Genomic DNA, 14311 nt, shown 5'->3' with positions numbered 1-14311 from the left:
AGTTTCTTTCAAGGTAGATTCTATGACCTTTGGAAATTTTCTAGTCTCTCTGGAAACTGATCAGTGGGTGTTGTTTATGTTCTTTCTTTGGTTTAGTTTTTGTTGTTAAGTTGCTAAGTCTTGTCTGACTCTTTGCAATCCCATGGACTGTAGCCCACCATGCTTCCCTGCCCGTGGGATTTCCCAGGCAAGAATACTGGAGTGATGAGTTGCCACTTCCTTCTCCAGGGCACAGTTTGAATCTGGGTCTACTGTGTTAGTAGGCAGATTCTTTGCCACTCAGTCACCAGGGAAGTCCTCCTTTTGTTTTAGTTTTGTTTTAAACTGTAATAAACTCAAAGATGGGGTCTCTGGAAGGTTGATATTAAAGAAAGAAAAACTTGGCTGGAATGGATGAAACAAATAAACCATATATGTAGTTTCTGGGATTGAACTACTAGAACTACATAGAAGGTATTGATTAAGGATGACTATACTGAAAAAATGAAAACACACAAAGAAGTAAAATGGATAATTCAGCATCCATTTAGCCTACACACATCTTAGGAAGGGTAGACACTTGCCATTGTTAGTACTAAATGCTCATCAAAACAAAAATGCCATGGCACCACTATCAGATATTCCTAGATGCAAATGCTTATCGATTGACATCCTGTCAGTCCAAATGCTACTTCTGTCAGTGGGTATTAGTTAAATGAATAGATTTTTGGACTCTTGCTTTAAAACTAGGAGTAGAGAAAAGTGCATTCTTGACCTTGTAAGTTTGACATTAGAGTGATGGGCAGAGGAAGATAGATTAAAGTAAGTGACTGAACTATTTATAAGGAAATGAGTGGATGCATTTTCAAAGCTGTGATGTTGTCAGTACAGACATGTGAATTTATCTTCTGTGACATGAAATAAAGGAGATCTGAAATACAGAATAAAGAATCCAGGTACTTTATTATATTTAAAAGCTGAGGAAGATAGATAAGAGGCTAACATTCAATAATACTTATAGTCCTTGCTAAGGTGATGACATAAATAAGAACTTGTAATTAAATGTGAAGATAATAGAAGTAAGCTTTGCATTAGTTCATTAACTTCCTAAATAAGTCATCTCTCTTTAGAGTACCCAAGAAATACTATGATGGAAAAATAAATATAGGAGTAAAATAACTAGGCTTATATGAGTAAACATAAAGGGGTTTGTGATATGATTTTTATACAAGGTCATAAATTCAATTAGAAATCCTTGAATAGCTCCTATAAAGGAGATGATTAGAAACTTAATGAATCTGAATATTATGATTGAACAATTTAGATTTGTAGCCAGTACTCCTAATATCCAATAATACCATTCACTAACAATGCTCTTAACTTGGCATAAAAGTGAAAAAAAGCATCTAAGACAGATGTGATTCTGATTTATATTATCTATGATTATTTTACACTGATGAACTGGATCTGGACAATCCACCAGCTTCACTCAGTATAACTTTTAATGAAATGTTCAGATATTTACAAAGAGTATGCAGCAAAGATGTGTCAATAGTGTGAAAAATTCAGCTGTTGTTTAGGAATTTATGTGTGGATTCAATATGTCAATTGAATTTGAGTATGGAGTGACATTCATTACATATTCTTTGGGTCAAGTAATTCTCATTGGTTTTCATGTATCCAGAACCATAATAATTAGGAACATATATACTGTGGAGCTTGTCTCTGCCTTTATTAATGTATTCATTAATATGATACCTCTTGTTTAATTTACTAACAGGAATAGGTCATGGAAACAAAATTATTCACTTCAAACTATGTTTGGGTGGTTTAATTTTTTATAAGGCAAAACTCAGTAATTCTGTTTACTACCACCACATTACTCCGCCATCACCAACTATAACAGTAAGAAAGGAGCAAAGTCTTGGAGCTGTATTTCCTAGGTGCCTAGTGAGTAAGAGAGAGTTCTAGGGTCAGGGCTACAGAGACTCCATCCTCTCTATGCACACAAATGTACTTGTCCAAATCTTAGTGTGAACAGTTTAGCTTTTTTACCTCCTTCTGAAGGACATCTGGACCTGGCTGCTGGCTGATTTCTGATCCAAACATAGGAGAGAGGTTGTCAATCTAACTTTCTACTGGGCCTTAATTATTGATGCATATAATGTAAAATCTCATCAGTCTGTTCTCTGCCCCATAAACAAGGGTTGACTGCATTTATCATTTTTATTTTGTATTCCCAGAACTTCATCTCTGAACATAATGTCTCAAAATATATGTTTTAAATCTGTGTCTCTAGGCATGGAAGGCAGGACTTGCGGAGATAAGACTATTCAGCATACGGTGAGCCTGAGTGCTTACTTATACTCACAGGCCCACACATACACGAGTACACACACATACACACACACACACACACACTCATGAGATCAGTTGATCATCTTCTAAATTGAATTATGTAGAAAAGATCCTTAGGAACTGACTGTATATTTTCTGTAGAATAAAAGCCAGTCATTTGATTCTTATCTATTAAAGACCTAACCTTGTACCCAAATGTACTTATATATTTAGTTGCTAACTGTACAATTTTTTTAGGATCTTCCCTGGTGGCTCAGATGGTAAAGAATCTGCCTGCAATGTGGGACACCCAGGTTCAATCCCTGGGTTGGGAAAATCCCCTGGAGAAGGGAATGGCAACCCACTCTAGTATTCTTGCCTGGAGAATCCCATGGACAGAATAGCCTGGTGGGCTACAGTGTATAGGTTGCAAAGAGTCGGACATGATTGAGCCACACACACACACACACACACACACACACACTCATGAGATCAGTTCATCATTCTTTCAAATTGAATTATGTAGAAAAGATCCTTAGGAACTAACTCTATATTTTTTTGTAGAATAAAAGCCAGCCAGCCACCTGATTCATATCTATTAAAGACCTAACTTTGTACCTAAATGTACTTATGTATTTAGTTTTTATTTAATACTTAGGTATTAAGTATTTATGTATTTAGCTAACTGTACAATTTATTGGGGGATGGTAAATGTCTTAAGAGTATACTGGTATCCTAAAGTGAAACTTAAATTTTAGTTTTTAAATAATGAATACTAAAAATGACACTTTCAAACAGTTAGATTTCAGGCTATATAGGTTTTAGGTAATAGAACTTCATGAGAAATGAGTAAATAATGATTAAACAAAACTGTTGTGATCTGGAATGTGAAAAATGTATATAAATGTAGATAAAGAACTCTAAAGAGTTTAGAGCATCCATCAAATGGGACTTCTATTCCTTTGATAGCATAGAAAAGACAATTTCAGAAGCACTAAGCTGGTAGCACCCATTAGAGATTAGATGAAATTGTTTAATTGAGTGTTAAGTGTACCTTGTTAAGGTAGCATGCATTGCCCTTATAGACTCAAAAGTATATGAGGAAAAATGAGTGGAATCGAAACAAAAAACATTGGAAAATTTTCAAATGTTTAAAGGATAAAAAATGGAGTTTATTTTAATATTCTACTGAGCATAATGATTGCATATCGTTAACGAGTCTAAGCAACCATGATTGAATTGACTATGCTTTTTAAATATGAGAAAAATAATAATTTCCATTTATTGATGAAGTTCTGTTTTTTCTGTCCTTAATAATTATTATATATGTGAATTAATTTTTGAGGAAGGTATGAGCACAGATATAAATGGTGAATACTTTTTCCCTTATATCAGGTGACATGAGGAAAGGACTTCAATAACCAATTTTAGAAGTTTCAAAATGAAATGGAGGATAGTTAAAATTAAATTTCTCTCCTACTAACATACTTTGTCATTTGTTTTATTGGGAAATAGTTTAAATTTATCTGAAGTCAAAAGAAATATCAGTGTATATAAACCAGGTAAAAGACAGAAATCAATAAAACTAAAACTCTAAAACTCTTCCATAAAAAGGAAATAAAATGAAAATCATAAGTTTAAGATATGAAAGAAATTACTTTTATGGAAGAGCTGATTGAAGTATAACATGCAATGATGTTTCTACATATTTAAGCATTTTAAGTTAGTATAACTAAACTATGTTAAAAAGCATTTTAAAGATTAAAATTGTAAGGCTTTTAATACATTTTTTAAAATTCTCTGTTATATTAAATTATCTTTCATGTAAAAACAAATAGAAGCAGGCTCTTAAATGTTAGGGGTCTCTTGGCCTTTAAGAAGAACATTTACCAGCACAATGAAAGGTACAGCTATGCAGAGTCAATGTCCCTTTGCCCTAATTATAGTCTCATATAAGACTGTGGTCAGAGTTAACTATTGGAGAGAAGCAGGTGACCACATATCTATTAAAAAGTCTAGAATTAGGGCAGAAATTTCATGGGGATACTTCATAGGGAAAAAATTATTTTAATTCTTAAGCAAAAAATAAGTACTTTTAAAGCTTGTGGAAAATATGTGTTCTTATTCAACAAAGCAATATTTGTGTAGGCATGAATGAATATAATTACTCATAATTTGTGTCATGAAGGTATGGTTCTAAGCATATGGTAAGAAGTGAGAGTGGAATCAATCTATGGAATACCATAAAGCTAAAATCATCTTCTAACAACGAAGTGAAATTCTCTGAGTTTAAGGTAATCAAGAACATGATTAAGTACTCAGAATATCCTTAAGCAATATAGGCCTCTGTGCTGAGATGGTAAGTTGAACTGTAGGTAGACATGAGGGCATAGGACCAGAGATAGAAGGTCCAACTGTATTTTAAACCAATATATTGCAACAGCTGTATATTACACATCTGTTTCAAATTTAACTTTATTGTTTCAAATAAGAATCATCAATTTAGAATCTCTGTTCTGATGTTGTTTTTAGGATGTGACTCATGTTCTTTCACAATTATTTCAGAATCAAGTTCCAGATTTTTGTTTGAAAATGAATTTGTATTTGATTTTTTAAAATAGCCTACTTATATTTTGTGCTAAGTGTTGAGAAAAGAGTTATTAGAGAATAAATATGATTATTAGCCCTGTGGGCCAAAAGAGAAGGAAATCTGTAAATAAATGAAACTAAATTTCTTGAGAGATTTATAAACTTCCCCTGGAAATGTAGGTCAAAAGAAAAAAATTCAAAAGCTTCTGAGCAGTAGCAAACGTTCCAAAGTGTCTCGTCATTCAGATGTGTGCCTGACTGGTATATTTATTAAAAATGCGTTGTTGCTTTATAGAAAGTTATATTAGCTTTGCCCTCTCCCTCTTATCCCTGAGAATAGTAAGATCTATTTTCATGTCATATATGTGAAAATATCATGGATTTTCTTTTTTTTTTTTTTTCATTGAGCAAAATGAATGCATTTTCCTGGTCACATAGTAACATTCATTGGTTTGGTTGACAGAATACACTGTAGGAGAGAAATGGCTTCAAAATGTGCTTAAAGTGGAAAGTCAGAGGATATTAAAAGGGATGGTATTGATTTACCCATTTGACACTACAGGGCAGTAGCTTTAGAATAAAGGAACATATCTGGCACAAAAGAAAAGCAATAAACACCAGCAGTGAACAATGTTACTGATCTTCCAAACCACATATAATTCCCTTTGCCCTGACTTGATCACATCTTTTTGTGGTTATGACCCGATCTTTCTTCTTGGCTTTTTCTCTTTTGTTTTGTACTTCTCTTTTCTCTTCATAAGAGGAAGGCTTTCTATAGGAAATCTGGGTTTGTGGACCATGGCAGATAGCATGTATACTCTTAGGCTTCAGTGGTTTCAGCAGCTGCTCAAGGAAAAATTGGAGATAAGTGTGTAAAGCATTTTTCCACCTTCAAAAAAGCCAGTCAGTCATGTAAAATAGCTCACCTTCTGGGGAGCCCAGAATCTGCTCCCTGCAGACTTCAGAGTTGTAGCCCAGCTGGATATAAATCAGGTGTTCACTTCCTTGTATGCCTCTGCACTTTTTGAACAGAAAGAACTAGGACTCTTATCAGGTCAGACCTACCCAAGTTTTCAAAGTTGGCTGATGAATACTTAGGCTGTTGGATGATTATAGTAGCTGAGGGAAACTGATGACAGTGGACACTAATATTATTGCAGGACTTTAAGGTTGTAGGTTGTGGTACAGCACTCAATCTTAATTAACCAAAAGAACAATGAAAATAAAATACTAATTGTGATATCCTTATGTTTAGTACAATAGTCAGTCATTTGCACATCACAGTTTAGAATTGTTAGAGCATGATGAGTAGAAATAGCCCTTTGCTTTACCTATTTGGCAACATAGCACTATGGAAAGAGCATTCATCTAAGAATTGAGAGCCATTGGTTCTAGACTGGGCTCTGCCACTAACAATGGAACCTTGGCATAGGCTTTACCTTTGAGATTAAGGAGAGAGAGAGAGAGAGAGAAGGGAAGAGAATGAATTCTAATGGTTCTTTCTGCTCTAAAATGCCATGCTTTTCTGATTCTGCTGGCTTACTTTTCTTTATCGTTATTCAAATCAGTTCATCAAATTGGCTTAAATTATTCTGAGTATGTAATGCCCTCGATATTAAGCAGGTGTAAACAGCTTATGGAAACTAAAGATATATCAAATACAACAGAGACTTCAGGGAAAAATAAAGAGCTGGGTTTAAATTAGGTGCAGTTCTGGATAAAACTAGCCATGCATGTACTTTCAGATTTTTCTTTGAATGTTAAGGATGCCATCATAACTCTGATGTTCCTTGAAATCTGCCTTCATTATTCATGAATTCTGAAATACGGTGTATTCCTAGTAAGTTGTTGGGAAAATAAACATAATGAGAAATGCAAAGCTTTTAAAATCACTTTCTTTGAAATGTCTAATGATTTGACATGTGACATAAAGGCTTTTGAAGCTTTAGGTGTGTTGTTATAAAAACGTAATTGTAATCTTTATGATAATATGTTTAACATGAAATATAATGTCTTCTAATGTTAAACATTAATAAATGTCACCTATGCTGTTGAATGGCCTTTGGTGAATATCCAAATAGATCTAGCTAAAGGGAGATTAAATTAGTGCTCAGTGCAATCTTTACAGAACTATTTAAAAATGTAGGCAAGTCAGTAAGGTTTCTCACACAGAATAATTAAAAGAACACTGATGTAGGGTTGACAGTCAATTTAATTTAAAAATATAGGCGTAAATTCTGCCTCTCTTAGGCAAGTCAGATGTTTAGAATAGGATCAATTCCCAGTTAGTTTTCCAGTATCTATTCCATGCTCTGTTACCTTTTCTACTTAAAGGCTAGCTTTCAGGAATGCTGTTTTTTGTGCATACAAAATTACAGGTATCTGCGCCAGTTCTGTTGGAATGAAGACAGAGCTTCATCTGCTGCTCAACACAATGAATTTGTAGGGATATATGATAAGTCTTACCTTGTCCTTCAAAAAAAGATTGAATTGAGGAGCTAACACTGAGCTATGCATATCTGTCCTTTCCCAGTTTGGGTAGGAATTCTAATTCTCTTTTTTCCTCTTTTTTTGATTTTTTTGAAACTAATAAAAAAAAACTCTACTGATCAGTAAAGAAACTGAATATTTGTAGGAAGTCTACGACTTCATGTCTTGGATTCATCTTAGCAGTTTCCAGTGGGGGAATGGTTGGTGATTCCCTAACCAGGACCAGCCCCAGGTATGAGACTCCATGAGCATCAACTAGAACAGTTATTTTACTAAGCACTTCCTATGTGCAAAAAATATTTTTCATACATTATCTTAGAATTTTCTAAGAATCCATATAAAGTAAATGTTAATCCCATGTTTGAAGACAAATGGAGAAACTAAGGCTCCAAGTTTAAGCAATGATTTAGTAAGTCTGGAAGAAGAGGAATTCTGTCTCAGATGTATCTAGCTCCCAACCCACACTCTGAATGAGAGAACTCTCTAGCAAAAGCTCCAGGAAGACATGAACAATATAAGGGTGCTTCAAAGGGGTTCAGTCATGCTGTTGGAGTAGAAAAATAAGCAAAGAAGTCTGCAGATCGACTAACAACCTAGTGAGCATGAATGAAGTTCCACAGGCTGATAGGTTCTCTGATGAGCATGAATGAAATTCTATCAGTAGAAAAGACATTTTTGCCAAATAAATAGAGACAGAAATTCCCACAATTAAAAAAAGTATATATATGTATATATATGGATAGTTATCAGGAAACTTCTCAAATTAACATCTATTGATTGGCTAGCTTCAGTTAGTTCTTTTCAACTAGACATTAGTCTCTTCATTGGCCATTTATCAATCAAGTATCAAATTGGTTTTTTAGCACATTATTGCCAGAAATATTGGAATATAAAATATTTATGGGCAGAAAAATTAGTTGATAAGTGTATTATTCCCATAATTAAAACTGTTACCTTGTTATAGAGAGATCAAATATGGATTATCTAAAAACTTCTATTAATTTCTGAAGTTTGCTTCTAAAGCCTTACTTAACTAAGCACTTCTAGACCTTATATCTCCATTTCATACTCTGAATTCTAATCTAAATGTAAAATTCTAACTATATGGAACTCTATAAGTAGGTATTTATAAAAGTTCCCAGTTTCTCACCTTGGCATTTTACAAAAGCATTTTTTTTTTTTGCAAACCAGTGTGAGGACAAGGGGTTGAGTGAGGAGAAAAGAATGAATTAACATTTACCAGATATCCACATACAAGGACTTTAATTATGTTGTTAATTTTGTAATCCTTAAAGTAATGTATTGTGGTTCCCATTTTTCAGACAGATCACAGCTACTAAGTGAGTAACAAGGAATCCAAGTGTCTAGGTCTGTCTAACACCAAGAACCATTTATGGGATGTATTATGTTAACTCCTTTGACTCTGATATCCCCTACAGTTCTGAAAAAACCTCAAGAAGCCAAGAATGTAAAAGATTGCTTGGTGTATATCTCCATTTTTAATCTGATGTTTCCCATAAAGGCAGAAAAAATGTTGAGAATAGATAATGCATTATACAAGGCCTTTAAATCACACAATTATTCCCATAGCCATTGTACAGGCGCCCCACTAGTCATTCCTCCAAAGGCTCCAGAAAGACCAAGATCAGTAGCAGATTATTATTCAACATCAGCAATGTTGTTGAATAATAACGCCTTCTCCTGTTCTGGAGATAACCAGAACAGAGACAACATGGTTATTTAGTTTGGCATTCATAACACTTTAATGGGGAAAATGGCCCTTCTCCTGTTGAAGAGACGTGCTACATTCCCTTCATAGCAGAACTGTTACCCACTCATTTAGCTGTCACATGCAGCCCAGTGCAGTGACAGCTTCTCAGATCCTGAATCCTCCAATGAGCCAAGCATTGGTACATGGTGACACAACTTGGTACAATTTGTTTGATCCTTTCACCAGGAACACATGAAATTGAGAGATCCACATGTGTTCACCAATCTTCCCTGGTTTCAGGGTAAATGCCCAGATTCTGACTCAAAGGATCCAGGATAATACCCACGATAATATCTGGTGTCAACTGAGCATTGTAAACTATTGAGAAGCCAGTGAGTGGTAAGCCAAGCTTATATTCTGTCCAGCTTTCATTCTCTTTTTATTGCTTTCAGTGTCAAAGACTTTTTTCTAATCCATTAAGCAAAATAATGTATAATGTGTCCTTTAGGGTTCAGCCCAGGAAATAAAGATATGTAAGTTATTTTCAAAAGGAAGAGATTTAGAAATGTAGTTGTTTAGAAAACTGCTGAAAAAATTAGAGAAGAGGGTTGCAGGATAGATCCTCAGGAATAATACTCAAACAATACACTGCCCTACCAGGGTAACTGCTACTTCTGAGGGCTGTGGCTATGATCCATAAATCCAGAATTAAGAAATTTCATGAAGCCAGAATTGATAAATCTCGAAGTTTCACAAAGGCACTATTCAGAAATTGCTACTATGGCTGCAATCACCACTTAACATTTGAGAATCTGGAAAGTGGACAGCGGAACGCTCCTGCAGAAAACATCATATCTCTAAGACCTTTTGGTATGAAGGAAAATATCACCTTTAAGCATTTTTGTTTTCTGTAATAACCCAACAGGCATACAGTATCAGTGTCTTAAACTTATTATTTTTAAAAGACTACTCTAAATTTTTAAATCCTTTTTGATGAATCTGTAGTTGCTGCTGCTGCTACCAAGTCACTTCAGTCATGTCCGACTCGGCTGCTGTCTATGGGGTCACACAGAGAATCTGTAGTTGAACACTTGCAATTTAAATAATTGCATTCAGAGGTTAGTGAAAAAATTTATAGAACATTTTTATATAGTGTTTTTATTCTCTACTTATATCTAAGCTCCTAAAGATTTGTTAACAGTAAGCTAACTGGCTATTTAAATACCAAGGAAATTCATTTGTTTTTTTAGAAAAACAGGAGACATAAACATTATCAGTATATTCTAGATTTAATCTACTCTTATAAAATGAAACACTTTAAATGTGTATCAAAATCATTGTTCATTTTTTATTCGCAATCTTATTATTAAAAATATGAATATGACACTAACAAACTTTAGTTCATAATTATATTTCTCACATGAAAAAGCAATTGACAAAACTTGCTTTCAGAACATAATTTAAACTTAGAGCAAGAAAAGGAATCTTAATTAAAAATGAGAAGTTGAATACATTATTTGAAGCACTACAGAAAATTAATCACAGTTTGAAAAATGTAGAACAATATCAGCATTAAGTGGCATAGCATCTGTGATCACAGGTCAACATTGGCAGCTTTTTGTGAGTTGCACCATCATTTCTTTACTACAAAGCTTATTAAGGAATAATACTGTGACTCTTTTGGTAAAATAAAATGTAAGAAAAATGTTTATAATAGGAAAATATGACTCAGTACAACTGGCAAACCAATTTTTGTATTTGTATTTCAGCCAGTATGTTGACCTAATATTAGTTTTGGAAAAAAATACATCTGGTTCCCAGATATAAATATAAAAATTTAATTTCAATTTCTGTAGGTTGGATGTTATTTTCCTTCTGAATATGGCTCTATTCACAAAAATTATCTTCCAGATTCATTAGTTGTAAAAGTGTGATTGTTAATTCAAAGTGTCATCAACATACCTGATAACCTATTAAAATTAAAGAGAGTAAAAATTTATAAACTTTCATGTATTGTAACTTATTTTAATTCAATTCAACTAACATTGAGAGCTGTAATGTATGTATGACCAGCTGGGTACTGGGAATATGAAATGACTAAAACACAGATCAAGAGAAGAAAGCAGGAATAAGAAGAAAGGAAAACCAAAAATCATGGCCAATCCCTGAAGTACTACAGGTTTTCTTGGATTACCTTTTGATAGTACACTTAGTTAATCATTTCTAGTTAGAGACACACATTTTTGTCCAGAGGATAAATCTCAATCTTCCAGAATCTTTAAACAAAGCCCTTAGGCTGGGAACAAAGGATCAATGGCTTCTTCAGTGTAAGCCTGGTGGATAAGAGAGGCTCAGGTAATGAGACTTTTGTAATGATCCATCCTTGTCCAGGAAGCCTAAAGCTGATATCAAGCACATGGCCTATCAGTTCCTGACTTTCTCTTCATTATGAAGAAAGGGTGGTGAGGTTCAGCAGGTTAATAAGTAGCCCAAGATCATTGAGCTTATAATTGTGAGAGTAATTTTTCATTGTAAATTAGTACATGGGCTTCCCAATTTTTATTATGATGTGTGTTATCAGTGCTTGATTTCCTTTCGTATTGACCAAAGTGATGATTCTCCAGACTTTCACAGTTAGGGACTAGATTTTGTGCGTGTGTGTATGTGTGTGTACACATATATTTATATATAGTTTGTTTGGGACATACCACACTGCATGTGGTATCTTAGTTCCTTCTGCTGCTGTACTTAGTTGCTGAGTCATGTTTGACTCCTTCTGACCCTTTGTATTGTAGCCCGCCAAGTTCCTCTGTTCATGGGATTTTTCAGGCAAGAATATTAGAGTTGGTTGCCTTTTCCTCGTCCGGAAGATCTTCCTGCCCAAAGGATTGAACCCGCATCTCCTGCATTAAAGGCAGATTCTTTACCCCTGAACCATCGGGGAAGCCTCTTAGTTCCTTGAAGTGAAGTGAAAATCACTCAGTTATGTCTGACTCTGTGACCCTGTGGACTATACAGTCCATGGAATTTTCCAGGCCAGAATGCTGGAGTGGGTAGCCTTTCCCTTCTCCAGGGATCGAACCCAGGTCTCCCACGTTGCAGGTGGATTCTTTACCAGCTAAGCCACAAAGGAAGCTCAAGAATATTGGGGTGGGTAGCCTATTCCTAATCTCTGGTTGCTATTTGGACCAGTGCAATCTGGAGTGAAGCTATTAGTATGTAGGCTGGAAACATTGGTATTTCAACAACACTTCATGTGAGGTCCCAGCCAGTCACTCAGTATCACACACACATACTCCCCAAATCCCTTCATATGTGAAGGCAGAAGGAAAAGATTTAGAGTGTAGGCAAACCATCATAGAACGAGATAGGTTTGAAATCTAGGACACAGGCATAAAAGCTCCCACTGCTGAGGGTACATGGAAGGATGAAAGGATGCATTCAGAATCAATTACATGTTATGATTTTTATTTTCAATCTAGGATACTGAGATCAATCTCAAATTCATAGCCTGTAACAGCTTTGAAGGGCATGCCTCTAGGATTTTCTTTTCTTCCAAGCCCCATTGCACTATCATGTCTTCCATCAACCCTGAAAAATAAAATGTTTCATAAATTTCATTCAGCAGCAGCCAAGTAAATCAGAACACTTCCCTTGAGAATCTTGCATTTTTCCTACTAGTATATGAAACATCACAGATAATTACAATCCAAAATATTTCTGTAATAAAAATATGACAGGTGGTTAATCCTTGACTAGCATAATGAAATTGATCTAACAGCCAATTCTTTGGGGTAAAGGTAGTTTTATTTACACGAGAGATGAAAGTAGCAGCAAAACTGCTACTATTAAACAATGTAATTAGTGCTGATGTAATTAATCTAGACATTTAGCCAATGAACTAAAATGTCTTGGGCTTTTTTTCCCACTAGAACAGTTCTCCATTCAGATGCCCATCAATAGTAATACTGGACATAGTTGCAAATGAAAATACACAAAGCACCGAAGCTTTTGTAGTTATAGAACTAAACTGTACAATTATAGAACTACTCTTTTTCTGTTTATTTCTAAACTTGAAATTGATTGTTAATTCACTTTGATCCAGATCAGTTACTCTATGTCATCATCTATCTGCTAGGCCTTTATCTTATTTTTCCTCCTAGCTGTAATCCATTCTTCTCCATATCTTGGCTTGAACTATATACCTTGATGCTGACTGTATATAACCATCTTTGTGAAAATCCTGTGCCATCCCTTGCGTGGTAATTACACAGTAGTCACTTCATTTATAGCCCATAGTACAGTAAAGATTTCATAGCAAATAAAGAATCCTTTCAGTAGTCATCACATGAAATATCAACAAGCTGTTAAAATTTTGTCCAAGTCTATTGACCTTCCTCTTGCAGCCCTTCTAGCCAGGCTTACAGAAGATCAATTAAGCATTGGAGAAATGCAAAATAACACAGGACTTTAAATAGTGGGTTTAATTGTAAGATTAAGAGAGACAGAGTAAGCAGGTTTCCAGATATTTTCTACTTTTGTTCAAAATGAATTTTTCATCTCGTAAGGGTTGCTTTTTCCTAGTCTTGTGTAGATTTAGCAGACATATTGCCAATTTTGTGCCAGTAGATAAAATCTAGTCCCCCCAAAATAAAAAAAATACCTGAACTCAAGCTAGCATTTTGCTTGGCAAAGCTCTAAGTAATGCTCAGTATCACATGTTAGTTTTGCAGCCTTCTTTGCAGTTAGGTAGAAACCACAGGACTAGTTTGAGACAATATGACTGAGGAAGCTATGAACTGGTCCCCTTCCTGCATCTCTCTTCCCCTGCTGCAGTGAACTTAATGGCTATATGTTTTAGTTGGTGTATCCATTACCAGAATAGAGACTGTCCTGGACAACATTAATTAATCCAGATTCAAATGTGCACTGTTGAACTTTACACTAAGATTTGGAAATTCATTTGTTTTATCACAGCACATATTAAAATTCTGACTAATACAAACCCAAATATCCTTCATATTAAAGCAAATACTAGGACACATGTTAACCCCTTGCTCAGTTCTTGAAAATAAGTGAGATAGTCAGTTATAAATTTTGTTTTATCCTTTCCTATGTGTGTATATATCAGAGTGAAAAAATCAGTATAAAAGCATATGCTACTTTATTGTTCATCAGTGCTTCAACCTGGCAGGCTGATTGTTT

The 14311-nt window shown here is 34.7% G+C and overlaps 1 protein-coding gene across 1 annotated transcript in view; it reads left to right on the top strand.

The window, feature by feature from the left end:
* The window catches only part of MAGI2 (membrane associated guanylate kinase, WW and PDZ domain containing 2), a 1467824-nt gene that overhangs the window by 410544 nt on the left and 1042969 nt on the right, over positions 1 to 14311 (top strand). The gene's annotated exons all lie outside the window — the stretch shown is intronic.

Source organism: Bison bison, unplaced genomic scaffold, assembly GCF_000754665.1.
Source record: "Bison bison bison isolate TAMUID 2011002044 unplaced genomic scaffold, Bison_UMD1.0 scf7180017864260, whole genome shotgun sequence".
NCBI classification, from domain to species: domain Eukaryota; kingdom Metazoa; phylum Chordata; class Mammalia; order Artiodactyla; family Bovidae; genus Bison; species Bison bison.
The sequence above is the reverse complement of the archived record's forward strand: the minus strand, read 5'-3'. Positions and strand labels throughout refer to the sequence as shown.